Consider the following 27,515-nt stretch of genomic DNA (forward strand, 5'->3'; position numbering starts at 1 on the left):
CGTATAGCCCCGCGACAGCCCCGAAACCTGAAGGATCTGGAGAAGATCTGTATGGAGGAGTGGGCCAAAATCCCTGCTGCAGTGTGTGCAAACCTGGTCAAGAACTACAGGAAACGTATGATCTCTGTAATTGCAAACAAAGGTTTCTGTACCAAATATTAAGATCTGCTTTTCTGATGTATCAAATACTTATGTCATGCAATAAAATGCAAATTAATTACTTAAAAATCATACAATGTGATTTTCTGGATTTTTGTTTTAGATTCCGTCTCTCATAGTTGAAGTGTACCCATGATAGAAATTACAGACCTCTACATGCTTTGTAAGTAGGAAAACCTGCAAAATCGGCAGTGTATCAAATACTTGTTCTCCCCACTGTATATCCACAGTATATATATATAGTATATATAGTATATATATCCAACGAGTCCTATATCGACATAACCTGAAAGGCCGCTCAGCAAGGAAGAAGCCACTGCTCCAAAATCGCCATAAAGAAGCCAGACTACGGTTGGGGACAAACTGCACATGGGGACAAAGATTGTACTTTTTGGAGAAATGTCCTCTGGTCTGATGAAACAAAAATAGAAATGTTTGGCCATAATGACCATTGTTATGTTTGGAGGAAAAAGGGGAGGCTTGAAAGCCGAAGAACACCATCCCAACAATGATGCACGGGGGTGGCAGCATCATGTTGTGGGGTGCTTTGCTGCAGGAGGGACTGGTGCACTTCACAAAATAGATGGCAGTCATGAGGATGGAAATTTATGTGGATATATAGAAGCAACATCTCAAGACATCAGTCAGGAAGTTAAAGCTTGATCGCAAATGGGTCTTCCAAATGGACAATGACCCCAAGAATACTTCCAAATATTGTGGCAAAATGGCTTAAGGACAACAAAGTCAAGGTATTGGAGTGGCCATCATCAGGCTCTGACCTCAATCCCATAGAAAATGTTTTGGCAGAACTGAAAAAGCGTCTGCGAGCAAGAAGGCCTACAAACCTGACTCAGTTACACCAGCTCTGTCAGGAGGAATGGGCCAAAATTCACCCAACTTATTGTGGGAAGCTTGTGGAAGGCTACCTGGAACATTTGACCCAAGTTAACCAATTTAAAGGCAATGCTACTAAATACTAATTGAGTGTATGTAAGCTTCTGACCCACTGGGAATGTGATGAAAGAAATAAAAGCTGAAATAAATCATTCTCTCTACTATTATTCTGACATTTCACATTCTTAAAATAAAGTGGTGATCCTAACTAACCTGAGACAGGGAATTTTTACTAGGATTACATTTCAGAAATTGTGAAAAGCTGAGTTTAAATGTATTTGGCTAAGGTGTATGTAAACTTCTGACTTCAACTGTATGTATACAGTGTATATATTAACAAACAGTATAGTTAGCAGTAAAAAATATACACTCTAATACAATTGACAGATAATTTAAAGGTCACTTAAAAATGACAGTGAGTACAGATTATAACTGATTTGATTCAACATTGCAATATAGAAATTAAAAGCACATAATACATTTGTCTCTGAAAACGACTTTTAATTTGACTATTCATAGTGCGCTGATCTGGTGCCGAGACCATGTCTTTCAATGTAGACTGTGCTTACAGGATGCTTTGCGCACAGAGATCTTGTCAGCTTCTGTGACAAAGTTCCTTGCTCTATAATGTTTGAGGAGCTGTCTCCAAGCGCCACTGCGGCTCAACAACTCTTGGTTACCTTTTAAGAAAGGAAGAAAATACATTTTAAAATGACACTAGTTTAGATTAGGCTTACTCTAATGATCTTAACACTAAGCTCTGGATGAAAAGTCTTGCTCACCGATAATGCACAGTCCCTCTTTGGCCCTGGTAATGCCCACGTTGATCTGGTTGGGGTCGCCAACAAAGCCCACATGTTTAGACCTCCAGGCCCTGTCCGGCTGGATCTCGATCTCCTTGCTGGGTAATGAGCGCACAGTGGACAGAATGACGTAGCTCCATTCACATCCTGCATTGGAGGCGAAGCATCGATTGTTATAGCAATGGCTAACCTAATCAGATTAAAGTTGACAAAATGACAATGGGGGACAACCATAGCATCACAACCAAGATAGAACAGAGGGAATAGTATGAAAGAGAAAATTGTCACCTTGACTTTTTGTGATGGTGGTGACAGTGATTTCGTCCATTTTGTGTTCATGAAGTTCTTTCTTAAGTTCAGACACCTGGGCGTTGTAGGGTGATAGAATTGCAATATTCTGTTGTTTTATTTTGGAATCTTTTATCAGTACTTTGGCGAGCCGGATCTGTGATGAACAAAAAGATAACCATAAATCATATAACTTCCTTTTAGGAAAGTGACTCACCTGACTCTACCAGTAGAATGGCAAGATTTGAGCTGTATGTGTTGAAGTGTGAGTTATGTGTTAAGACAAAACAAAAAGGGTTCCTTACCACTACATCTCTCTCCACCCTATTCGCTTTGGAGTTTTCAGTTCCCTTTTTTGTGCTCACAACCAGGCTGACCTCCTCTCCAATGACGTTCCCGAAAACAATGTGCGTCTGTTGGCTGTTAGCCTGAAGGACACTGCTTGAGTGATTCACTTCAGTCTTCAGTTTTCCTCCATAATATTCCTCCGATGGGAACTTGCATATATCTTCATGCTACAAAAAGGTAAACAATGGAGAATACTATGTACTTTGTCATTGGATATCAAATCAAAATCAAATTGTATTTGTCACATGTGCTGAATACAACAGGTGTAGACCTGACAATGAAAAGCTTAATTACAAGCCCTTAACCAACAATGCAGTTTTAAGAAAATTAAGTGTTAAGTAAAAAATAGATAAGTACATTTTTTAAAATATAATTAAAGAGCAGCAGTAAAATAACAGTAGCGAGGCTATATACAGGGGGTACCGGTACAGAGTCAATGTGCGGGGGCACAGGTTAGTTGAGGTAATTGAGGTAATATGTAAGTAGAGTTAAAGTGACAATGCATAGATAATAAACAGAGAGTGGCAGCAGCGTAAAATGAGGGGGGGGGGGGGGGGGGCAATGTAAATAGTCTGGGTAGCCATTTGATTAGCTGTTCAGGAGTCTTATGGCTTGGGAGTAGTAGCTGTTAAGAAGCCTTTTTTGACCTAGACTTGGCGCTCCGGTACCGCTTCCGTGCGGTAGCAGAGAGAATAGTCTATGACTAGGGTGACTGGAGTCTGACAATTTTTAGGGCCTTCCTCTGATACCGCCTGGTATAGAGGTCCTGGATGGAAGGAAGCTTGGCCCCAGTGATGTACTGGGCCATACGCACTACCCTCTGTAGTGCCTTGCGGTTGGAGGCCGAGCAGTTGCCATACCAGCAGTGATTCAACCAGTCAGGATGCTATCGATGGTGCAGAACTTTTGAGGATCTGAGGACCCATGCCAATTCTTTTCAGTCTCCTGGGGGGGAATAGGCTTTGTCGTGCCTGCTTCATGAAGATCTTGGTGTGTTTGGACCATGATAGTTTGTTGGTGATGTGGACACCAAGAACTTGAAGCTCTCAACCTGCTCCACTACAGCCCCGTCGATGAGAATGGGGGCGTGCTCGGTCCTCCTTTTCCTGTAGTCCATAATCATCTCCTTTGTCTTGATCACATTGTGGGAGAGGTTGTTATTCTGTCACCACGCGGCCAGGTCTCTGACCTCCTCCCTATGAGCTGTCTCATCGTTGTCGGTGGTTAGGCCTACCACCGTTGTGTCATTGGCAAACTTAATGATGGTGTTGGAGTCGTGCCTGGCCATGCAGTCATGGGTGAACAGGGAGTACAGGAGGGGACTGAGCACACACCCCTGAGGGGCCCCTGTGTTGAGGATCAGCGTGGCGGATGTGTTGTTACCTACTCCTACCACCCTGGGGCGGCCCATCAGGAAGTCCAGGATCCAGTTGCAGAGGGAGGTGTTTAGTCCCAGGGTCCTTAGATTATTGTTGAGCTTTGAGGGCACTATGGTGTTGAACGCTGAGCTGTAGTCAACAAATAGCATTCTCACGTAGGTGTTCCTTTTGTCCAGGTGGGAAAGGGCAGTGTGGAGTGCAATAGAGATTGCATCATCTGTGGATCTGTTGGGGCGGTATGCAAATTGGAGTGGGTCTAGTGTTTCTGGGACAATGGTGTTTGTGAGCCATGACCAGCCGTTCAAAGCACTTCACGGCTACAGACGTGAGAGCTACGGGTTGGTAGTCATTTAGGCAGGTTAGCTTAGTGTTCTTGGGCACAGGGACTATGGTGGTCTGCTTGAAACATGTTGGTATTACAGACTCAGTCAGGGACAGGTTGAAAATGTCAGTGAAGACACTTGCCAGTTGGTCAGCACATGCTGATATTAATCAATATGCATCTTAAAACATATGTGTGCAGTCAAAGGCACTGTTTTATAAACATTTGTCAAATTAGATTATATGATGTGATAAATTCATAGCCCAAACATTTCCGGACCTCTTACCATTCTGTACTGGGTATCCAGCATCACTGTCTGGGACCGGCACTCAAAGTAACGCTCAAACAGAGACTTTGACATCCCCAACTTCCTCAGAAGTTCATTCTTAACGATGGGACCTAGCTGTTTGTGGTCACCGAGCAACACAATCTAGGAAGTGAAAAGAGGTTATTTCGCCATCAATCTTCATCACTTGCAAATGTGGTGATGACCTTTATTAAACATATAGGATGGCTGGAATGGAATAAATGTAACACAGTCAAACATGTGGTTTCCATATTTCATGTGTTTGATACCGTTCCATCTGATCCATTCCAGCCATTACAATGACCCCATCATACTATAGCTCCTCCCACCAGCCTCCTCTGCTTGGGATGCAGGTGAGAAAACAGGGTTGCTGTTAAGGCTTAGTTGAACAGATTCTGTATCAATGCAGTCTTTATATGCCCAAACTCAATGGTTAGACTCCATGCAAAAAAATCTACATTATTTTTACAGAAATGCTCACACTAACACATTCTTCAAATGTAATTTCATAACACTACACTTTTAGAAAAAAAAAGGTTCCAAAAAAGGGTTCTTCGGCTGTCCCCATAGGAGAACCCGTTTTGGTTCCAAGTAGGACCCTTTTGGGTTCCATGTAGAACCCTCTGTACAAAGGGTTGCAAATGGAACCCAAAAGGGTTATACCTGCAACCAAAAGGGTTCTACCTGCAAGCAAAAAGGGTTATTCAATACATAAATAGGCAGCATCACAAACATACAAAAAGGATTTTAATCTCAAAGTCTAAACCGGTGGGGGGTGGGGGTTCTACTAAGCTAACATATGGAATCATTTAGCTATTTCATTTTAAATTTTAGGACCCCTTTAGGTACATCATTTCACTTAAATGTTTTATGATTTGATAAAATATAGAATTTCGACTTTCTAACTATAGGCCATAGAAGCGCATTGCATAACACATTCAAAAATGTCAAAAAAGAAAGGAGAAAAATCTATCATAAGGAATAAGGTTTTGAAGTGTCTGTCCTAAATCTAGGCAATGTAAGAAAGCTCAGGAAATATTGTAGTTTTTTTGGACACATATTTAACCCCTTATTTTTGTTGCCCCAAAACTACCTCCATACTTCCATTCATTTCCATTTGTTACCTACAGATGAGTCCCGTGACACTTGTGTGGGTCGTAAAGCAAAATGGAGAATCTCCCCTTTCCACAGTGGGGTCATATTAATTTGTAGCCAAAACAGTTTGGACACTACAGACAGAAGTTGGCACATCAGTGTTACCAACTTCAGAGTCCCGTGGGGCATGGGGGGTCGTAGACGCTACAGATTTTCGGGATGTCTCCTGGTGTGACATTTTCAGATATCACTAGCTTAAATTTACAGATTTTGATGGGGACTTTTTTGTTATATTTATTAGATTGACACACGGGTGCATCAATAGAGTCTTAAGGATTTTAAACCATCATACATGGAAATATCATTCTATAACAAAAAGTAAATGAATACATGGATTTCAACACACCTTTTCTGGTTTGTTGCTGACCAATGGGATGAGGGCTTGAGGTTCTGTTGCCATGGCACATTCATCAATAAGAATCTGGCGTGCACTGACTGTTTTAGTGAGGTTAGGAGAAGAGGCTGTTGTACAGGTGCACAGAATGACATCGTGCCTCTGCAGCTCATGCACACGAGCTTTATTCAGAAGATTTTTGTAGCTAGAAGAAAAAACAAAAAATTGACGCACTTATATATGTACATCAGTCAGATGTAGGTTTATATTTTTTTTCTTCAAAAAATTGCATTACAGCAAAATTCTATACTTACTCCTCAACTTCTTCTTCTGTCAACTCCTCTCCCTTTGATTCTATTGCTAGCTTTATTCTGTGGTCAAACTCTTTTATTGCCGTGGAATGTGGATTTTGTTCTTCCCGTATGCGATGATGCAAGGTAATATCTCTAAAAATGGTACAGACATGGTCAAATACTGTGATATGGGGAGTTTGTGTAATGTGAACCATTTGACAAAAACATGCTGAGACACTGGTCAGACATGATGAAGCCAGCCGTACGATCAGATTATCAAAGACAGAGATTCCCTGAAAAAGTGGCCACTACTGCAGAGTGATGTGTGTATATTTTATACCGGAGTTCTGCCTTGGACCGCTCATGGCGAAGTGACCTGGGAGAGAGCTGAAGGACACTCCCCGGGTAAGGGTACTCCGCCATCTCCAGTTGTCGGCTGTACACCCTGAGGGGCTTCAACTTGTCTCCAAACTTCACCAGGCACTCTACAGAATGTTCAGAATGAATAGAATGTGACCTAGAACGTTCCCTGCAGAACTTGGATCATGTTTAAGCTGTGGTTGTATTATACATTATTTTGTAGAGACCATTTCAATTCAAGTATGAAGTAACTTGCCAGCAACCACATCGACAGACTTATTGGAAGGACCACAGCAGAGAATAACTTCTTTCTTGTCCTTGTCATTCGGATTTTCAAATATCCTGGGGTTTTTGGAGTTCAGCACAAGGAACCAGTACACAATGTAAACTCCTAAAACAGTCTTTCCAGTCCCTATGAAACAGGTGTGTATTTTTTATTCCAGTAAACATAGCAATGGGCAATATAACAGCTTCAGGTATTCTGGTAGTAGTACTGTATTTCTTAACTTACCAGGTGGCCCTTGTACGATTGTGAAGTTGTTATTCAGAGCTTTCTCCACTGCATCAATTTGACTCTTATTCAGCTCTGGGAGACCCTCTGTTACCTTTTCCCTCATGAGTTGGTACCGTGGTGGTACAACAGATTGCGAAGCTACAATCCCAAGCAAGACCACAAAACAACACTTTCAAGCATATAGCTTAAAAACAAGGTTGTTGTAAATTCCCACAGATGTAAAATGGGGTTACTTTACCTCCTTTTGGAATGTGTTGTCCTAGGGCTATTTTCTGAACAAGCTCATTTGCAGACACAATGTTGTTCACAGCCATTTCTTTACGTCTAGACAGTAGAAATGTTAACAACCATTAATTATATATACTCAATTAATTATGGGAACATTATGTCCATCCAATAAAAATATGGGATAGTACTTTTACATTATCTTATTTTAAAGAGTGTACTTCAAAAAAATCTTATTTTAAAATGTGAGTAGTACTTTATATTTGACTGCAGCAATTACCAGGTATTTACTAAAAATGGTAATTACATTTGAAGCACCATTTTGAAGACTTAAATGAGACTTAAATAAGAACTGGAATTGTAAAATAAAGTGTTACGGTAATGCATTTGTTCAATCTCTTTTTTTGCATACTAATTTAATACTTGCACGTCTGTCAGAAGCTTTGGGATTATCTCAACCGTGTATGTTGTCTTTCTCTGGTAGACACACTCTGGAATGGTATCCATTGGCAAGTGGTTGATGTAGAAGTGCACTTTTCTGGCTTGATTTTGGTTGTTTTTTGGTTCTTCAAAGTTGGTTGTAACACCATGTGCCACCCATGTGTAATTCTTAGGGTCGACTACTTCCTCTGATTGGTCAGGGGTTGAAGTCAGTTTCAATCCCCTTTTTCGGATGCACAGAAAGCACTTGCTAAGGTTGCATTCAATGGCCCATTCTTTAATGTATTTGAGTGGAAGGTCAAAACTTCCTATCAGTGTGTTAATCACTTGCTTCAAGTTCAGCTTCAGGTCCTCAATTATTATGCTGTCACTTTCATCCACAGCATTGTCTGCAGACTCCATCTCACAAAGTGGTCGCCAGATCTTCACATACTCTCTTGCGTTGCTATATCCACTCTTGGATGGACAGTCTGCATGTTTGGAAAAGCATGTGATAGGACTGTGGGCATGGTCTACACACACCTCAAATATTGGTTTGATGCACACCAACTGAACAATGGGTGTCCAATAACCTGTTTTTCTTTCAGATGTCATTTGGACTTGAAGCGTGTCTCCTGGCTTCAAATGTAGGGTAAGATCAACATAGTGCTCCATTTCAATTTTCTCAGCTTGTCCATGTGCAGTTCTATGGGAGTCATTCCCAGCTTCAAGCAAATCCATCTTGGCATGATTTGAGAGACTCTTTACATTTTCTGTTTGCTTTGTTGTGGCATCTACTATGAGAGACCTTGCTTTGTTCCATTGTTCATGGTCCATTGCATTAACAATGGCTTGCCAAGTCTTTTGTGGGAGCTTGATGCAGGCAGTTGAATTTTGCACCTTTTTTAGCTCTTGGTGAACTTTGGCAGTGTCAATTGAGTACACTCGTCTTCTCCATGTCAGAGTCATTTGGTTCTCATTTGAATCGTACAGTGGTTGATCCTCCAGTTGCAAATCTCTGTACATAACAGGCAAACACTCTGGCAAAGAGTGCCTGTCGAACGGAAATGACAGCTTGAAACTGTCTCCTACTTCTACACCAACAACAAATGCTAGCTTCAGAGAATTTTGTTTCTTCATGTTGATGGCAAAAGATATCATCGCAGCCTTCTTTTCATACTCATTGACCTTCTTGTAGATGTCTTCAGTCTTCTGACACAGAATGTCAATCTCTTGTGGAGAATATTGGACCGGAGTGCCGCTTAGGACCGAATGCAAAAGCCTTTGCAGGACAATATCCATGTAGCGACGAATGGGCGAGGATGCTTGTGTATAGGACTCAAGTTGCAAGGAATAGTGCCCAACTTTTTCCTGGGATGAATTGGAACGGATGACATAGGCTTCGTTAAGACACTTCCTAAACTCATATATCACTGGAAGGAGCTGGGGGTAGATGTCATCTGTACCAATCAGATCAATCATTGTGTCAGTGTCAACTTCCTCTTTCTTGGCAGCTGACAGGATCTCATTCCATATTGATGTTAGCACGTAGAAGCTTTTGCTCTTGCATCGCCTTCTGGTCAAGTTTATTGTCATGGTCAAGGTTGTGCCTCAGGTGTGAGGACAGTGGTATGATGTCTTTGTATTGCTCTTTCAAGTCTTCTAACATTTCAGGGTCAGGTCTTACTTGACATCGGAGTGGAGTGCAGTACATGGTTTCATTTGCATTGATCAAAAATTCAGACACAGAATAGTTGAACAGTATACTAAGCTCCTCAATCATCTGACTGGATCTCCTCTTCCCTGGCTTCTGGTGATCGTCCAATTGTTTATAGCTCCAATCCTTGCCAAGCCTGGCCTTCCTTTGGACTTTGGCAAAACGATATGCCACAGAAACACAGTCTTCTATAGTATCAAACTTGGCCTCTTCTCCTGACCGCTTACTGAGGATGTCCTCTGCCTCTTCATAAGACAACTTTCTATCGGACTTGATTTGCGAAAGCTGGAATTTCTTTTCAGTGATTTTGTGTGTTGCCTTGTCCACTTTTACCATTAACGAAACAACCTTTCGATCTTGACCAGGCAGGAGACTCAAGTGGTAGATGCTAACTGTTTTTGGGAACATGTAAACTGGTTCTTTTCTAGGGCTGTAAAATGTTGCACCATGTTTTTGTGCAGCATCATCCAACGAACTGCCAAGATTCACAAAACTTGCCACATCTGCTATGTGGACTCCAACCTCATAATGGCTTTCCATGTCAATGACACTGATTGCATCATCCAAGTTTTGGGATTTCTTTGGGTCAACAGTGAAAGTAATCAACTTTCGGAGGTCCTTTCTGTTACCATTTTGGGTGTCTTCCCAGGAACATGGTTCAGCTAAAACATGGCTGGGAGGCAACGGTTGAACTTTAAATTCTGCATCCAAAATCCTTAAGCCCTCCTCCAAAGATGATCCTATGGAAATAATATCTATCACTTTCCCTAACGGATAGGCATAGTTTCCTTTGTTTTCTGTTTTCGTTTTCCAGCAAAACACTTCCACCATAAATATATGACTGTGTTTGATTTCTTCATCAAGGTGTTGATATCTGACAATCTCCCATTCTCCATCATCGTGCTTCCATATTGGAATTGAATTGCGACTCTTCTTGCTGACCAAGGTACACATTTTGGTGGTGTTTGTGTTGAGGGGTACCATAATTTTTCTGAGGAATTGATATTCAGACTTCGTTTTGGGTTTCTGGTCATCTTCAACTCCAAGGGTACAAGCAAACACACGGCGGGATTCAGCTGCCTTGATGGTGCCTAACACTTTTCCTTGTGGAATACCCTCACAAGGAACTACTTCGGCCACCACTTCATCACCACAGAAGGACTTGCCGAGGTTACCTCTACCTTTGATGATAATGTGGTTAGTTGGGTTGTCAAATGGAATGATATAACCTGCATTATGTTTCTCCATGACCAATTCACCTCGCTTGTACACATTGGGCTGCTCTCTCAACAACTGCAACAAGGCATCTCTTTCCACTTTGGCACTATCGTATGGTCTCTTTCGTTCCAGTACATGTTCACATTCTGAACTGTCTCCATAAGATGAATTGGAGTGTGCCCTGTTTTGCTCCTCTTGTAGTTCTTGGAGAATAGCATCCATGTCGTTCTCTGTATCGAACATAACGGACTGATTGCTGCTCTCATCCAGGTATTCTGTCCTTTGGAATCTTGAGATTTCCTTGATATCGCCATCAATGAAGTCATTGGTAAGGTGTTTCGGTTCAGCACTTCCCTTGCTAATACAATGGTGAATGTAGCTTCTCCAGATTCTTGAGCACTTCCCAAAGTAGCAAAGCGCAGCAGCATCTCCAACCACAACAACCTGGGATTGAGCCCTAGTCATGGCTGTGTTCAGCATGCGAGCATCGTTGAAAAACTCCACACAATATGAGTCAGGAGGGTGAAGGCTGTCACGGGTTAGAACGGCTGTCATTACTATTGCTCTGAACTGTTTGCCTGTCAAGAAATAATGAAAGGGTTATATGGTTAACAACCCATTATTTTGATGAATAGAAAGGTTTCAATACAAAGATCAAAATAACATAAAATAAATGAAGTCAACAAAAATATTACAAAAATGTATTATATTAACAAATAATGCATTAATTTCTGATTGAGTCGACATATGCAGCTACTGTGAATGACGTCTCCTCGAATGCAGGAACATTGCCTTTAAAAGCCGCATTGTCCACAAAGCACAATTGGAATAAATTCCAGCCCAAATCTTTGAGTTGTTTTCATGATAAATACCTTGAACATTGGATATATTCTCCACAGTCACTCGGCCAAGGAATCTTTTCCGAAGCTCTTTCCTGATCATTGAAACCTATGAAAAATACATAAATAATGTCAACCAAACAAGTTAAGGACATAACACAACATTGACTTGGGAGAGGTTTTTCCTCATTCTCTCAAGAAATGCATTAGAATTCTTAAACTGTACATGGTAATTGATAAGTTTAAATGAGGAACAACTGTTTCACCTGGCATCGTTCCGAGAGAACACAGATTGAGCTTTGATCATGAGTCCCCCATGCGAGTGGCCAATCTCTGAGCAGATTTTGCACTATTTCAACCACGCATTCAACCTCGTCAAGATTAAACCATGACATGGATGCGGTGTCCAAGTGGGATTCTCCTCTGACATGGTGAAACCTCAGGGGGTGGCTGTTCGGATGAGCTGGAACATTACCAACAGCCTTGATGACATCCGACTTGCCAACGTAGAAATGAGTGGACACAAATTCTACTATCTCTTTTGTGGTGCGATAGTTCTCGTAAAAAAATATTCTGCTTTTCAAAGCTGTACGACTCTCACAGCCTTGATAGAAGTGGAACAGACGGTTCAGCAAAGAGTGATTGGAGTGTTGGTCATCGTCCATTGAAAATAGTTTTGGTCCCATCTGCATATGATCTCCGGCTAGAACCACCCGAGTTGCTGGCCCTGCCAGACCAAGGGGCATTAGGGCTTGACATTCGAGCATCTGGGAGGCTTCGTCAATCAGGATGTGGGTGAAGTAGCCATCGGAAAGCTTTAGGTCATTGAAGTGTCTTGCCATTGCAGTAGTTGTTATGACTATTCTGTGGTGATCCAAAGCAGATTTGGTAGGAGGTAGAAAAAACTGACCATCTTTGGATAGAAGGCAGTACTTCTGTGTGATCTCATCCGTGGAACTCACTGGAACCCCTTGTTTATTTGCTTTTATTCTCAGTGGCTTCATCTCAGGGTGTCCAGAGTTGACGTATGGATGGAAGTGGTCTTTGATATACAAATCTGCAGAGCTGACCAGAGAAAGAGAGGGGTTAACTATGCTTACCATTTAACAGTTCCACTAAAATGTGACTGTCCTTTAAACCAGAATGGAAAACTGGTCTCCCTACTTTTTCATTAAATGTATGTTGCACCAGTAATTAAAAAGCAGGTACATTGCAACTATAAGTGTGTGTGTGTGTGTGTGTGTGTGTGTGTGTGTGTGTGTGTGTGTGTGTGTGTGTGTGTGTGTGTGTGTGTGTGTGTGTGTGTGTGTGTGTGTGTGTGTGTGTGTGTGAACATTTGGATTCAAATCTGTGTATTAACATTGGGATTAATACATGGCATAATACTTATAAATGTTCATTTATAACTGTCAAACCCATATGAGGCTTACACAATTCAAATGATTGATGAGCAAACTCATGAGAGCCCTATGACCTAACTGAGCTATCTTAATTAATCATTACACAGAGGTCAAATAAATGTATTTTGTTGTACATCTAATGTTTACAAAAATCTCACATGTTATTAACAGTTTTAAGCACTATTATGTAACAATGCGTGCCTGTCAACTCAGGGCTGGGGTCAATTCAAACTGAAGAAGTAAACTTGAACAATAATTCAAAATGCATCTATTTTCAATGACTTCTCAATCAACTTAGCTATTTATTTCAAATGTTTTTTTATTTGAATTTTATATTAAAATAACTTCCTGAATTGACTGCATGTCAACTAAATGCATTATGTAAGACTGAACATATACAGCGCGTTCGGAAAGTATTCAGACCCCTTCCCTTTTTCCACATTTTGTTGCGTTACAGCCAATATTCTAAAATTATTTTTCCATCATCAATCAACACACAATACCCATAATGACAAAGCGAAAACAGGTTTTAACAATTTTCTGCACATTTTTTAAATACAACAAAAAACAGATACTTTATTTACATAAGTATTCAGACCCTTTGCTATGAGACTCGAAATTGAGCTTTACCACCCGTGGTAAATTCAATTGAGTGGACATGATTTGGAAAGGCACACACCTATCTACAGTACAAGTCAAACGTTTGGACCGACCTACTCATTCCAGGGTTATTCTTTATTTTTCAATTTTCGTCATTGTAGTATAATAGAGAAGACATCAAAACTATGAAATAACACATATATAATCATGTAGTAAGCAAACAAGTGTTAAACAAATCAAAATGTATTTTATATTTGAGATTCATCAAAGTTGCCACCCTTTGCCTTGATGACAGCTTTGCACACTCTTGGCATTCTCTCAACCAGCTTCATGAGGTAGTTACCTGGAATGCATTTAAATGAACAGGTGTGCCTTGTTGAAAGTTAATTTGTGGAATTTCTTCTTGTTAAAGTTCATTTGTAGTAAAAGACCAAGTGTCACGACTTCAACCGAGGCAGGCTCTCCTTCCCGTTCGGGTGGCGCTCGGCGGTCGTCGTCACCGGCCTACTAGCTGCCACTGACTCTTTTTCTTCCCCCTCCTTATGTGTTAATTTGTATCACCTGTGTTTAGGTAATTGGGAATTAGTGTGGCTTTATTAGTCAGCCAGCCCGTACGCTTCTTTGTGAGGGATTGTTCATTTGTAGCTTTGGATTTCGGGAGTGGTTTATGTATTGTGGACTGGGTTTGTCTCCCGTGTTTTTGGACAGTTGTTTATGACACCCAGTAAGTCCGTGTTGGACATTTTGTTTGCCAGTTGGGCATTAAAGAATCAACGTATTGAAGCTCTGCTGTTCCTGCGTCTGACTTCACACCCCCCGACACCCAGGTCGTTACAGAATCCCGCACCACTAGAATGGAGTCAGCAGGAGCAGCAGCCAACCCTCTCCCATCGATGGAGGAACGGGTTCTCCACCACACCACCGTCCTCCATCGGATCGGATCAGCCATGGACCAAATGATGGAGAGAATGGAGCGATGGGAGAGGAGTGGGCTCCTCTCTCCACCTTCGGCTCCCCCCCCCAGGACTCTCCATCCCCCGGCTCCAGCGCGCTCCGTCTTACGCTCCCGAGGGATTATAATGGAGCGGCGGCAGGTTGTCAGGGGTTCTTACTCCAACTGGAGCTATACCTGGCCACTGTTCGCCCCACTCCCTCGGGAGCGGAGAGAGTGAGTGTCCTCGTCTCCTGCCTAACGGGTCGTGCTCTGGAGTGGGCCAACGCAGTCTGGAATGGCCCGGACTCTGCAAAGGAGCACTATCCGGAGTTTACCCGTCGTTTTCGTGCCGTGTTTGACCACCCCCCAGAGGGCCGAGCGGCGGGTGAGAGACTATTTCATCTCAGGCAGGAGAAGAGGAGCGCACAGGATTTCGCGCTGGAGTTCCGGACCTTGGCCGCGGGATCAGGGTGGAACGACAGGGCCCTTATTGACCACTACCGGTGTAGTCTCCGGGAGGACGTCCGCAGGGAGCTAGCGTGTCGGGACATCGCTCTTTCTCTGGATGAGCTTATTGACATGTCCATCCGACTGGATAATCTGCTGGCTGCCCGCGGGCGTTCGGAGAGGGTCCTGTGCGTTCCACCACCCAGCGCCTCGGCTCCCATCCCGATGGAGTTGGGAGGGGCCGCGCCTAGGGGTACCGGAGGAGGAGGCCCCCCCTGCACCAGCTGTGGTCGGAGAGGACACACGGCCGATCGGTGCTGGGGGGGTCTGTCTGGGAGTCGAGATGTCAGGCGGAACGCTTCTCGATCACCCCAGGTGAGTCAGCACCAAACTCACTCAGAACCCCCTGTTGGTCACATGTTTGTCTCAATTTTTTTCCTTTATTTTTTCCCCTCTTCCCAGCATAGGGCACTAGTCGATTCAGGGGCAGCTGGGAACTTTATGGATCGCGGACTCGCCCGTAAGTTGGGCGTTCCGCTTGTGCCGATAGATTCTCCCTTTCCCGTGCACTCCCTAGATAGCCGGCCATTAGGGTCAGGGGTGGTCAGGGAGGTTCCCCTGGACATGGTGACGCAGGGGAATCATAGGGAACGTATCAGTCTCTATATTATTGATTCACCTGCGTTTCCAGTGGTGCTGAGTATTCCCTGGTTGGCCCGGCACAATCCCAATATTTCGTGGAGACAGGGGGTTCTCCAGGGGTGGTCAGAGGAGAGTTCTGGAAGGTGTCTGGGAGTTTCCATTGGTGCCACGTCGGTGGAGAGTCCAGACCAGGGTTCCACGGTGCGCATTCCCCCCGAGTATGCCGATTTGGCAATCGCTTTCTGTAAAAAGAAAGCGACGAAATTACCACCACATCGACCGGGTAGGGATTGTGCGATAGATCTCCAGGTTAACGCTGCGCTTCCCAAGAGTCACGTGTACCCTTTGTCCCAAGAGGAGACGTTGGCTATGGAGACATATGTCGCGGAGTCTCTGGGACAGGGGTACATTCGGCCCTCCATCTCACCCGTCTCCTCGAGTTTCTTTTTTGTGAAGAAAAAGGAGGGAGGTTTGCGTCCGTGTATTGATTATAGAGGTCTAAATGCCATCACAGTGGGGTTTAGTTACCCACTACCTCTCATCGCTTCGGCGGTGGAATCATTTCACGGAGCGCAGTTCTTTACAAAACTGGACCTCAGGAGCGCGTACAGTCTGGTGCGTATTCGGAAAGGAGACGAGTGGAAAACCGCATTTAGTACTACATCGGGCCACTATGAGTACTGCGTCATGCCGTATGGGTTAAAGAATGCTCCAGCCGTTTTCCAATCCTTTGTAGACGACATTCTCAGGGACCTGCACGTGCAGGGGGTAGTTGTGTATATCGATGACATTCTGATCTACTCAACTACTCACGCCGCGCATGTATCTCTGGTACGCAAGGTGCTTGGCAGACTGCTGGAGCATGACTTATACGTCAAGGCTGAGAAGTGTGTGTTCTCCAAACAAGCCGTCTCCTTCCTGGGTTATCGCATTTCCACCTCGGGGGTGGTGGTGGAGAGTGACCGCATAAAGGCCGTGCGTAATTGGCCGACTCCGACCACGGTAAAAGAGGTGCAGCGGTTTTTGGGTTTTGGCAACTACTACCGGAGATTTATCCGGGGTTTTGGCCAGGTAGCGGCTCCCATTACCTCACTGCTAAAGGGGGGCCCGGTGCGGTTGCGGTGGTCAGCGGCGGCGGACGGAGCTTTCAACAGGTTGAAGGCTCTGTTCACGGATGCTCCCGTGTTGGCGCATCCGGATCCCTCTTTAGCATTCATAGTGGAGGTGGACGCGTCCGAGGCTGGGGTGGGTGCCGTGCTATCACAGCGCTCGGGTACGCCACCAAAACTCCGCCCCTGCGCTTTCTTCTCTAGTAAGCTCAGTGCAGCGGAGCGTAACTATGATGTGGGGGATCGGGAGTTGTTAGCGGTGGTCAGGGCTATGAAGGTGTGGAGACACTGGCTTGAGGGGGCTAAGCACCCCTTTCTCATCTGGACCGACCACCAGAATCTGGAGTATATTCGGGCAGCTCGGAGACTGAACCCACGTCAGGCAAGGTGGGCCATGTTTTTCACGGTTTCCGGTTTCGGTTCACGTTGTCCTATAGACCCGGCTCCCAAAACGTAAAGGCAGACGCACTGTCCCGCCTTTACGACACGGAGGATAGGACCACCGAACCCACTCCCATCATCCCCGCCTCGAGGCTGATAGCGCCAGTGGTATGGGAGGTGGACTCGGACATCGAGCGGGCGCTACGGGCGGAACCCGCGCCTCCTCAGTGTCCGGCGGGCCGTAAGTACGTACCGCTTGGTGTTCGGGACCGACTGATTCGGTGGGCTCATGTCCTACCCTCCTCGGGTCACCCTGGGGTGACGAGGACAGTGGGGAGCCTTCGGGGGAGGTATTGGTGGCCTACCTTAGCTCGGGACGTTAGGGTTTATGTCTCCTCCTGTTCGGTATGCGCTCAGAGTAAGGCTCCTAGGCACCTTCCTAGAGGGAAGTTGCAACCCCTCTCCGTTCCACAACGGCCATGGTCTCATCTGTCCGTAGACTTCCTGACCGATCTTCCCCCCTCTCAGGGAAACACTACGGTTCTGGTAATTGTGGATCGGTTTTCTAAGTCCTGCCGTCTCCTCCCGTTGCCCGGTATCCCTACTGCCCTACAGACTGCGGAGGCCTTATTCACCCACGTCTTCCGGCACTACGGGGTGCCGGAGGACATCGTTTCTGATCGGGGCCCCTAGTTCACGTCCCGAGTATGGAGGACGTTCATGGAGCGTCTGGGGGTCACGGTCAGCCTGACTTCCGGTTATCACCCCGAGAGTAATGGGCAGGTGGAGAGAGTGAACCAGGAGGTGGGTAGGTTTCTGCGGTCGTATTGCCAGGACCGGCCAGGGGAGTGGGCGAGATACATTCCCTGGGCCGAGATGGCCCAGAACTCACTACGCCACTCCTCTACTAATGTGTCCCCCTTTCAGTGTGTGTTGGGGTACCAGCCGGTCCTGGCACCATGGCATCCGAGCCAGACCGAGGCTCCTGCGGTGGAGGAGTGGGTACAGCGCTCCAAGGAGACCTGGAGGGCCGTCCAGGAGTCCCTCCAACAAGCTACTAGAAGGCAGAAGAGGAGCGCTGACCGCCACCGCAGTGAGGCCCCCGTGTTTGTACCGGGGGAAAGGGTCTGGCTCTCGACCCGAAACCTACCCCTCCGCTTGCCCTGCCGGAAGCTGGAGCCGCAGTGTGTAGGGCCCTTCAAAGTCCTGAGGAGAATAAACGAGGTGTGTTATCGATTAAAACTCCCTTCCTATTATCGTATTAACCCCTCGTTTCATGTGTCTCTCCTCAGGCCGGTGCTAGCTGGTCCCCTGCAGGACGGTGAGGTGCCGGAGGTCCCTCCTCCCCCTCTGGACATCGAGGGGTCCCCAGCGTACACGATACGGGCCATTCTGGACTCGAGACGCCGGGTGAGGGGCCTGCAGTACCTCGTGGACTGGGAGGGGTACGGTCCGGAGGAGAGGTGCTGGGTACCGGTGGAGGACATTTTGGATCCATCTATGTTAAGGGATTTCCATCGCCTCCATCCGGATCGCCCTGCGCCTCGTCCTCCGGGTCGACCTCGAGGCCGGTGTCGGCACGCTGCGGGAGCCGCGCGTCAGAGGGGGGGTACTGTCACGACTTCAACCGAGGCAGGCTCTCCTTCCCGTTCGGGTGGCGCTCGGCGGTCGTCGTCACCGGCCTACTAGCTGCCACTGACTCTTTTTCCTCCCCCTCCTTATGTGTTAATTTGTATCACCTGTGTTTAGGTAATTGGGAATTAGTGTGGCTTTATTAGTCAGCCAGCCCGTACGCTTCTTTGTGCGGGATTGTTCATTTGTAGCTTTGGATTTCGGGAGTGGTTTATGTATTGTGGACTGGGTTTGTCTCCCGTGTTTTTGGACAGTTGTTTATGACACCCAGTAAGTCCGTGTTGGACATTTTGTTTGCCAGTTGGGCATTAAAGAATCAACGTATTGAAGCTCTGCTGTTCCTGCGTCTGACTTCACACCCCCCGACACCCAGGTCGTTACACCAAGTCCATATTATGACAAGAACAGCTCAAATAAGCAAAGAGAAATGACAGTCCATCATTACTTTAAGACATGAAGTGCAATTGCAAAAACCATCAAGCGCTATGATGCACCTGGCTTTCTTGAGGACCACCACAGGAAAGGAAGACCCAGACTTACCTCTGCTGCAGAGGATACGTTCATTAGAGCTACCAGCCTCAGAAATTGCAGCCCAAATAAATGCTTCAGAATTCAAGTAACAGACACATCTCAACATCAGCTGTTCAGAGGATACTGAGTAAATCAGGCCTTCATGGTCAAATTGCTGCAAAGAAACCACTACTAAAAGACACCAATAAGAAGAAGAGACATGCTTGGGTCAAGAAACACGAGCAATGGTGGAAATCTGTCCTTTGTAGGTGAACGGATGATCTCTGCATATGTGGTTCCCCCGTGAAGCATGGAGGAGGAGGTGTGATGGTGTGGGGGTGCTTTGCTGGTGACACTGTCAGTGATTTATTTATTATTCAAGGCACACTTAACCAGCATGGCTACCACAGCATTCGGCAGTGATACGCCATCTCATCTGGTTTGCGCATAGGTGGGACTATCATTTGTTTTTCAACAGGACAATGACCCAACACACCTCCAGGCTGTTTAAGGGATATTTGACCAAGAAGGAGAGTGATAGAGTGCTGCATCAGATGACCTGGCCTCCAGAATCACTCGACTTCAACCCAATTGAGATGGTTTGGGATGAGTTGGACCGAAGAGTGAAGGAAAAGCAGCCAACAAGTGCTTCAAGACTGTTGGAAAAGCACTTCAGGTGAAGCTGGTAGAGAGAATGTCAAGAGTGTGCAAAGCTGTCATCAAGGCAAAGAGTGGCTACTTTTTCTAAAATATATGTTGATATGTTTTACACTTTCATGGTTACTACATGATTCTATGTGTTATTTCATAGGTTTGATGTCTTCACTATTATTTTACAATGTAGAAAATAGTAAAAATAAAGAAAAACCCTTGAATGAGTAGGTGTGTCCAAACATTTGACTGGTACTGTATATAAGGTCCCACAGTTGACAGTGCATGTCAGAGTAAATACCAAGCCATGAGGTCAAAGGTCCGTAGAGCTCCGAGACAGGATTGTGTTACGGCACAGATCTGGGGAAGGGCACCAAAAACTATCTGCAGCATTGAAGGTCCCCAAGAACTCAGTGCCCTCCATCATTCTCCATGGAAGAAGATTGTAACCATCAAGACTCTTCCTAGAGCTGGCTGCCTGTCCACACTGAGCAATCAGGGGAGAAGGGCCTTGGTCAGTGAGATGGCCAAGAGTCTGATGGTCACTCTGACAGAGTTCCAGAGTTCCTCTGTGGAGATGGGAGAACGTTCCAGAAGGACAACCATCTGTGCAGCACTCCCCCAGTCAGGCCTTTATGGTAGAGTGGCCAGACGGAAGCCACTCCTCAGTAAAAGGCACATGACAGCCCGTTTGGAGTTTGCCAAAAGGCACCTAAAGGACTCTCAGACCATGAGAAGCAAGATTCTCTGGTCTGATGAAACCAAAATTGAACTCTTTGGCCTGAATGCCAACTATTTAGTCTGAATGTCACGTCTGGAGGAAACCAGGCACCATCCAGGCACCATGGTCGTGGCAGCATCATGCTGTGGGTATGTTTTTCAGTGGCAGGGACTGAGACTAGTCAGGATCGAGGGAAAGATGAATGGAGCAAAGTACATAGGGATCCTTGATGAAAACCTGCACGAGAGCGCTCAGGACCTCAGACTGGGAGGAAGGTTCACCTTCCAACAGGACAATGACCCTAAGCACACTGCCAAGACAACGCAGGAGTGGCTTCGGGACCAATCTATGAATGTCCTTGAGTGGCCCAGCCAGAGCCCGGACTTGAACCCGATCGAACATCTCTGGAGAGACCTAACAAAAGCTGTGAAGCAACACTCCCCATCCAACCTGACAGAGCTTCAGAGGATCTGCAGAGAAGAATGGGAGAAACTCAACAAATACAGGTGTGCCAAGCTTGTAGCGTCATACCCAAGAATACTTGAGGCTGTAATCGCTGCCAAAGATGCTTCAACAAAGTACTGAGTAAGGGTCTGAATACTTATGTCGTTGTGATATTTCATTCTTGAATTTTTTTTATAAATATGAAAAAAATATAAATTTTGCTTTGTCATTATGGGGAATTGTGCGTAGATTGATGGGGGAAACTATTTAATCCATTTTAGAATAAGGCTGTAATGTAACAAAATGTGGAAAACGTAAAGGGGTCTGAATACTTTCCAAATGCACTGTAGTAAAGTACTAGAAAGTTAAACTCAATGTAAGTGAATCTATATAGAACACTGGAGTCATTACCTGTTGGTGAGGGTGCAGATCAGTACTCTGGTGTGTGGCTGCCGTACCAGCTCTTTGGCTGCTGTAGCAAGCGTGAAGGTTTTCCCAGTTCCAAACGGTCCATAAATGAGGAGTGGTGCCACACCTCTTCCATCTGAGTCGCCTACGATGAAATCAATGGCTGCATGCTGCTTTGCATTGAGTTTGGGATATTCCATTTCATTAACAGGGACAATGCAGTTCCTGAAGTCTGGCAACACTCTCTCTGTGTCTGGAAGGAAATCTATGGCTTTGTGCATCTCACAGAACTTCAGACGATTCAGGTGGAACTGGACCTCCATTTCATATGTTTCATTTCTTTGGAGCTTCAGATCAGAGCAGCATCTTTTAGACAGCTGCAAGTGCATTTTGTTCTCACTTGTGGCGTCTCGGAGGATGATGGCTTCGTAGACCTTATGACTTTGATTATCTGAAGATACTGGTGCTATGAGAGCTGACCGGACGCTTCGCCTAAGCACCCAACCCTCTGGGCTGTCTGGGGTTAGAGTATAAGGGACTGAGACGGCACAGAATAGTTCCCCTAGAGGAGCCATCTTCATTCCGAACTGAGGGTCGTCTAGGGTCACAGACAAGGTGATGGTCCCTCGAACATTGAGTCTAAAACCCGAAAGGCAATGAAGAGATTTAAGCCATGTTCACATCTAACATTAGGAGAGACGAGATAAAACTAGACAGATCAAAAAGACAAGATGCGTGGTTGAGACCGTTTCCACAGTAACATTGACACTGTACAATGACATGATAAAACTTTGAAACAAATGTGGTACTTTTTGTAGCAAGCGAGTATCATGTAACACAAGTAGTCACTTGCTCACCAGAGACAAGGCATACTCTGAGTTGAGAGCAGGGTTTCCGTTAGCTGGTAATAACCAGAATTAGATTTTTTTTAAATGTAAAAGCCGATAAATAAAATTAGGAGAAGGAGAATACAAAATGACATTGCGAAGTCATGCTTTTTAGCCTATTCAGTGATGGAAATACCAGTCGATGGAAATACATTTGACTGGTCATGCTTATCGGTCTATAGGTTAAGTAGCATAATTACATGGAAAAATGTATTTGCCATGTGTGTACAGTAGCCTATGTTCATTTTGGATCTTACTTATCAAACGCGCACTGCATACAGATGCAGAGCCTTTGAGTGGAAAATCTGCCAGATAGTGCAAGAGCTGCTACTGCAGCTTTGTATGGTGCTTGACACTGGGAACTCGGAAAAATACGAGGTCAAATCATAACGTCAGTGATCTTCAGGTCGGAGCACTAGAAAGAGGCCAGAATTCCCGAGTTGGAAGACCGTTCAAATAGATTTTTCCCAGTCGGAGATAGTTTTTTCCCCAGTTGCCTTAAATGCACTGAAGTCGGAAGTCGAGATTTACGAATTCCCAGTTGTTTTGAATGCGGCATCAAACGACAATGGAAGGCATGCTTCATCAGCACGTCACATACTAGTTTGCAATGAGCTGGAGGCAGTATGCATTTTGAAAACATATATCCTACTTTATTGTTTGGATCCTGAACGTTGTAATATATTGAACAAAAATATAAACGCAACATGTAAAGAGCTGATCCCATGAAAGATCCTAGAAATGTTCCATATGCACTTATTTCTCTCAAATGTTGTGCACAAATTTGTTTAATGCTCCTGTTAGTGAGCATGTCTCTTTTGCCAAGATAATCCATCCACCTGACGGGTGTGGCATCAAGAAGCTGATTAAACAGCATGATCATTACACAGGTGCACCTTGTGCTGTGGACAATACTCTAAAATGTGCCGTTTTGTTACACAATACAATGCAACAGATTTCTCAAGTTTTAAGGGATATGCAATTGGTATGCTGACTGCAGGAATGTCCACCAGAGCGGCTGCCAGAGAATTGAATGTTAAAACTGTCAGAAACCATCTCCGGAAGCTCATTGGCGTGCTGGTTGTCCTCACCAGGGTCTTGACCTGACTGCAGTTCAGTGTCGTAACCAACTTCAGTGGGGAAATGCTCATCTTTGATGGCCACTGGCATGTTGCAGAAGTGTGCTCTTCATGGATGAATCCCGGTTTCAACTGTACCGGGCAGATCGGTTTGCTGATGTCAACATTGTAAACAGAGTGCCGAATGGTGGCGGTGGGGTATTGGTATGGTATTGTCAGGCATAAACTACGGACAATGAACACAATTGCATTTTATCGATGGTAATTTGAGATCCTGAGGCCCATTGTCATGCCATTCATCTGCCGCTATCACATCATGTTTCAGCATGATAATGCAGGAACCCATGTTGCAAGGATCTGTACACAGTTCCTGGTAGCTGAAAATGTCCCAGTTATTTTATGGCCTGCATACTCCGATGCTGTTGGAAGTGGTGTTGGAGGGCCAGTAGGAGGCACCCTTTCCTCTGTTCCCCCCAAAATAATATCCCAATACCCCAGGGAAATGACTGGGGACGTTGCTCTGTGTAGGGTGCTGTCTTTCGGCTGGGACGTTAAATGGGTTCCCTGACTATCTGTGGTCACTGAAGATCCCATGGCACTTATCGTAGGGGTGTGAACACCCTGGTGTCCTGGCTAAATTCTCAATCATGCCCTCATACGGTCACCTAATCATCCCCAGCTTACAATTGGCTCATTCATCCCCTTGTAGCTATTCCCCAGGTCGTTTCTGTAAATTACAATGTGTTCTCAGTTAACTTACCTGGTTAAATAAATGGTGGTCGGTCACACCAGATACTGACTGGTTTTCTGATCCACACCCCTACTTTTTTTTAAGGTATCTGTGAGCAACAGATGCACATCTGTATTCCCAATCATGTGAAATCCATAGATTGGGGCTTAATTCATTTATTTCAATCGACTTATTTCCCTATATGAACTGTAACTCAGTAAAATCTTTGAAATTGTTGCATTTTGTTTATATTTTTGTTCAATGTACATATTATGAGGCATGTATCACCTTACTTCAAAGTAGCCTATTAGATTTAGTCTGTCAACATTTCTAACAGATTGTGTGCAGAGCCCTTCTGACAACTATTTTCCCCATAATTGCATTATGGTGCGAACATTCGCACTTAGCCTGCTGCCTTGAGTGCATTGCTGCGCTTATAATGTGAAGAAATAATCGTTTATCAACCTTTTAAGCTAAATGTTCTGATCTGTTGCATCACTCATTGGTTTTAAAGTTGTTGTTTTTTTGTAGCCTAGGCCTATTGGTTGTATGAATTTGTGGGACAGTCCAAGTCTGTTTGGAATAGTCCATTTCTTTCTTGACAAGCTGACCAAAAGAATAGGTAGCCTAAACGTTTCTACTATAGTAGATTGACACAGGCTAGTGATTTTGCTGTGCGTTACTCATCTTGTTGGCTGAGAAAAAGTAAATGTGCACATCAGAATTCGGTAAGAAGAGCCGCACATCGTTCTATCCTCGACTTGCATGTTCTGTTAATATAAATGAACATATTCTAAATGTGATTTCTGTCATTCTGAGCACCGTGGGTGGACACCCTAATCAGGTTACGCACCCAATGCATGGGTCTGGTAAATTTCTCAAATGTCTGGTCAATTAAAATGTTGGCGGGCAAATGTCCAGCACCACATGTTCCTAACGGAAACCCTGCTTGAGAGAAATCTGAGCACCTTAGGCTTACTAACTGGAGCTTCAGATCAAGCAAACTTTGTTTGAAAACTGCATTAAACCATCTAGCCTTGTCTCTGCTGTTAGATGTGAACCGGACTTTAGAGGTTGTTTTTTATGTGTATTTATAATAGTATTGGAGATGATTAGTAAGGAAACAAAGCCATGAAAAAGTGACTGATGTTATTACCTTGAAACTACCTGATCTTCTGCCTGCTCCTCTGTGTACAGGAAGCTGTGCATTATCTTTTTGTAGTTCTGGGGATTCATGGCCGTGTTGCTGTCATCAAGTGGTTTATACTGCAAGCTAATCTGAGGGGCCTTGTACTCCTTCAGAAGTTCTTCCTGTTCTTCTGTCTTGTCCATGCATGGGACGATGACCCTGTTCCCCCGATGCCAGTGTTCCAGATTCTGGGATGGGCGCCCAAAATCCTCAGGTGGCTCCTCGAGGTTAGGGGATGGCTGCTGTCTGACTTTAACTTTGAGTTTCTGTAGGAGGACTGGCCTCATGTCGAAGTCAAACACCAACCACTGTTCATAAAGACCCGGGTTGTTGGATTTGAAGGACACAGTGATGTCATAGGTCATGTCTGAGTTACATAACTGTTCACCAGTAGAGTAAGTGCAGGGCTCAGGACTGTTTTCATCCAGGGAGAAAGAGGCTCCAGGTTCCTGTTTCAGTAATGCTACATGTGCAAGTAGTCTCTGTGAAGACACAGGCAAAATGCACACGTGACCAATGACATTAAATAAACAATGAAAGTGGAGACATCACAAACAGCAAAATGTAAACTGAGCTGGAGCCACCCCACTGGGCACACACTGGTTGAATCAACGTTGTTTCCATGTAATGTCAATGAAATCTCTGATTTTTCATTGACGTCTGTGCCCAGTGGGACCTCATTATTATTAGAGGCATGACGCAACATTACAGTAGATCGCTTAAAGTGGAACGACAGCGTTTTAACTACTTTGCAGATATGATAAAAGACAATCATATCAATTCCCAGTTAATGCTACAAAACCAACTTCATAAGAGGTCTTACAAATAGGTTCTATTTGACTCAAAATTCAATGACCTACAATAAGGTATTGTTGGCAGAATAGATGGATGCAGTTCAATGCATGATTAATATAATTCACCAATATTTTTCTTTTGTATTCCAAAAATGTTTGCTGTCAGGTTGTAAATCACAGCTGGCCTGGTACATTGTTTGCTGCTCCACCCATTCGGGATGCACTTTTTCAGTTTCAATGACTCAATATTTTGGACAAAAACAGACAAAAGGCTGGGAATGTCAATCCAATCAAACTTGCAAGGGCAATGATCACAAGTCAGGAAAAATGTGGCTAATAGGCTAGCGTATCTATTTATGTCGCTTTTTATTTACCAAGCTAAAAACACGGTGTCTAACATTAGTTAGCTAGCTAGCTGCTGGGAGGATTGGAGGAGTGGGTGAGTGCGACTTTTTCCCCTCATCGTTTTTCAGGGGCTACAGCTAGAGATGTGTCATTTGGTTAGCTATAAATAAATGTTAATCGCTTTGCTAGCTAGCTAGCTATGCTGAACTTGAATGACTGTTATCCAGTTAGCCAGAGTGAATTTACGAACACAAAAGACATGCTATCTACTCCGATTTCAGAGCACTCTTGTCTGAGTGTCCCAGATCACAGAATAACGGATGAATTTACGAATGTGCAACACCCGCTGAATATGACCGGTGTCAGTGAACGTTGACAAAAAAAGTTTGAACATTTTTCCCAGCAGCACAGTTAGTCACTAATGTTCTCGATAACATGTAACAGCCTAACCAGCTCTGCTAGGGCTATTAAAATGGTCAGAGTGAGGTGTTTTCTAATGTGTGTCTGGAAGTAGCTAGAAAGCCAGACAACTTTAGCCAGTTCGCTTGGGTGCTTGACTGCCGTTGTGAGGAACACTCGGAACAACCCTACTCCTCAGCCAGAGCATCTAGTGTCAATAGTGCAGTGTATGCTTTGAGAGTGAAACACTCTGAATTTACGAACCGACAATCTGGCAATGCTCTGAATTTACGAATGACCCAGTGCACACTCTGGCACACTGAAGGTAATTTACAAACACACCCTTAGTTGTCAATCAAATCTATTTGGCATCGATCAAATGGGCGGGCAGGCAAATTCCCATTCAGTGATCAAAACGTGGTTTGGGACAAGCATGCAGAAAGGATGGCAGGCAAGCTGCAGAAGGATGATCAGGCTACTATTCCCCATCATTTATCAGTGTAATTCTGATGGCCAACCAGCTGAAAAAGTTTGAGAGATTTTAACTCATCTTGCTCTGGCTAGCATTAGTTGTTGATCTTGTTGTTGTTGTTGATGTGCATAAATGAGGGAGAGAGAGCCTACCTTTCATGGTTGTT

The 27,515-nt window shown here is 44.6% G+C and overlaps 1 pseudogene; it reads right to left on the reverse strand.

Moving 5' to 3' along the window:
• Positions 1-345: 345 nt before the first annotated feature.
• The window catches only part of LOC139565199 (3'-5' exoribonuclease HELZ2-like), a 44,256-nt pseudogene continuing 17,086 nt past the window's right edge, over positions 346-27,515 (reverse strand).

Source organism: Salvelinus alpinus, chromosome 2, assembly GCF_045679555.1.
Source record: "Salvelinus alpinus chromosome 2, SLU_Salpinus.1, whole genome shotgun sequence".
Taxonomy (NCBI): Eukaryota; Metazoa; Chordata; class Actinopteri; order Salmoniformes; family Salmonidae; genus Salvelinus; species Salvelinus alpinus.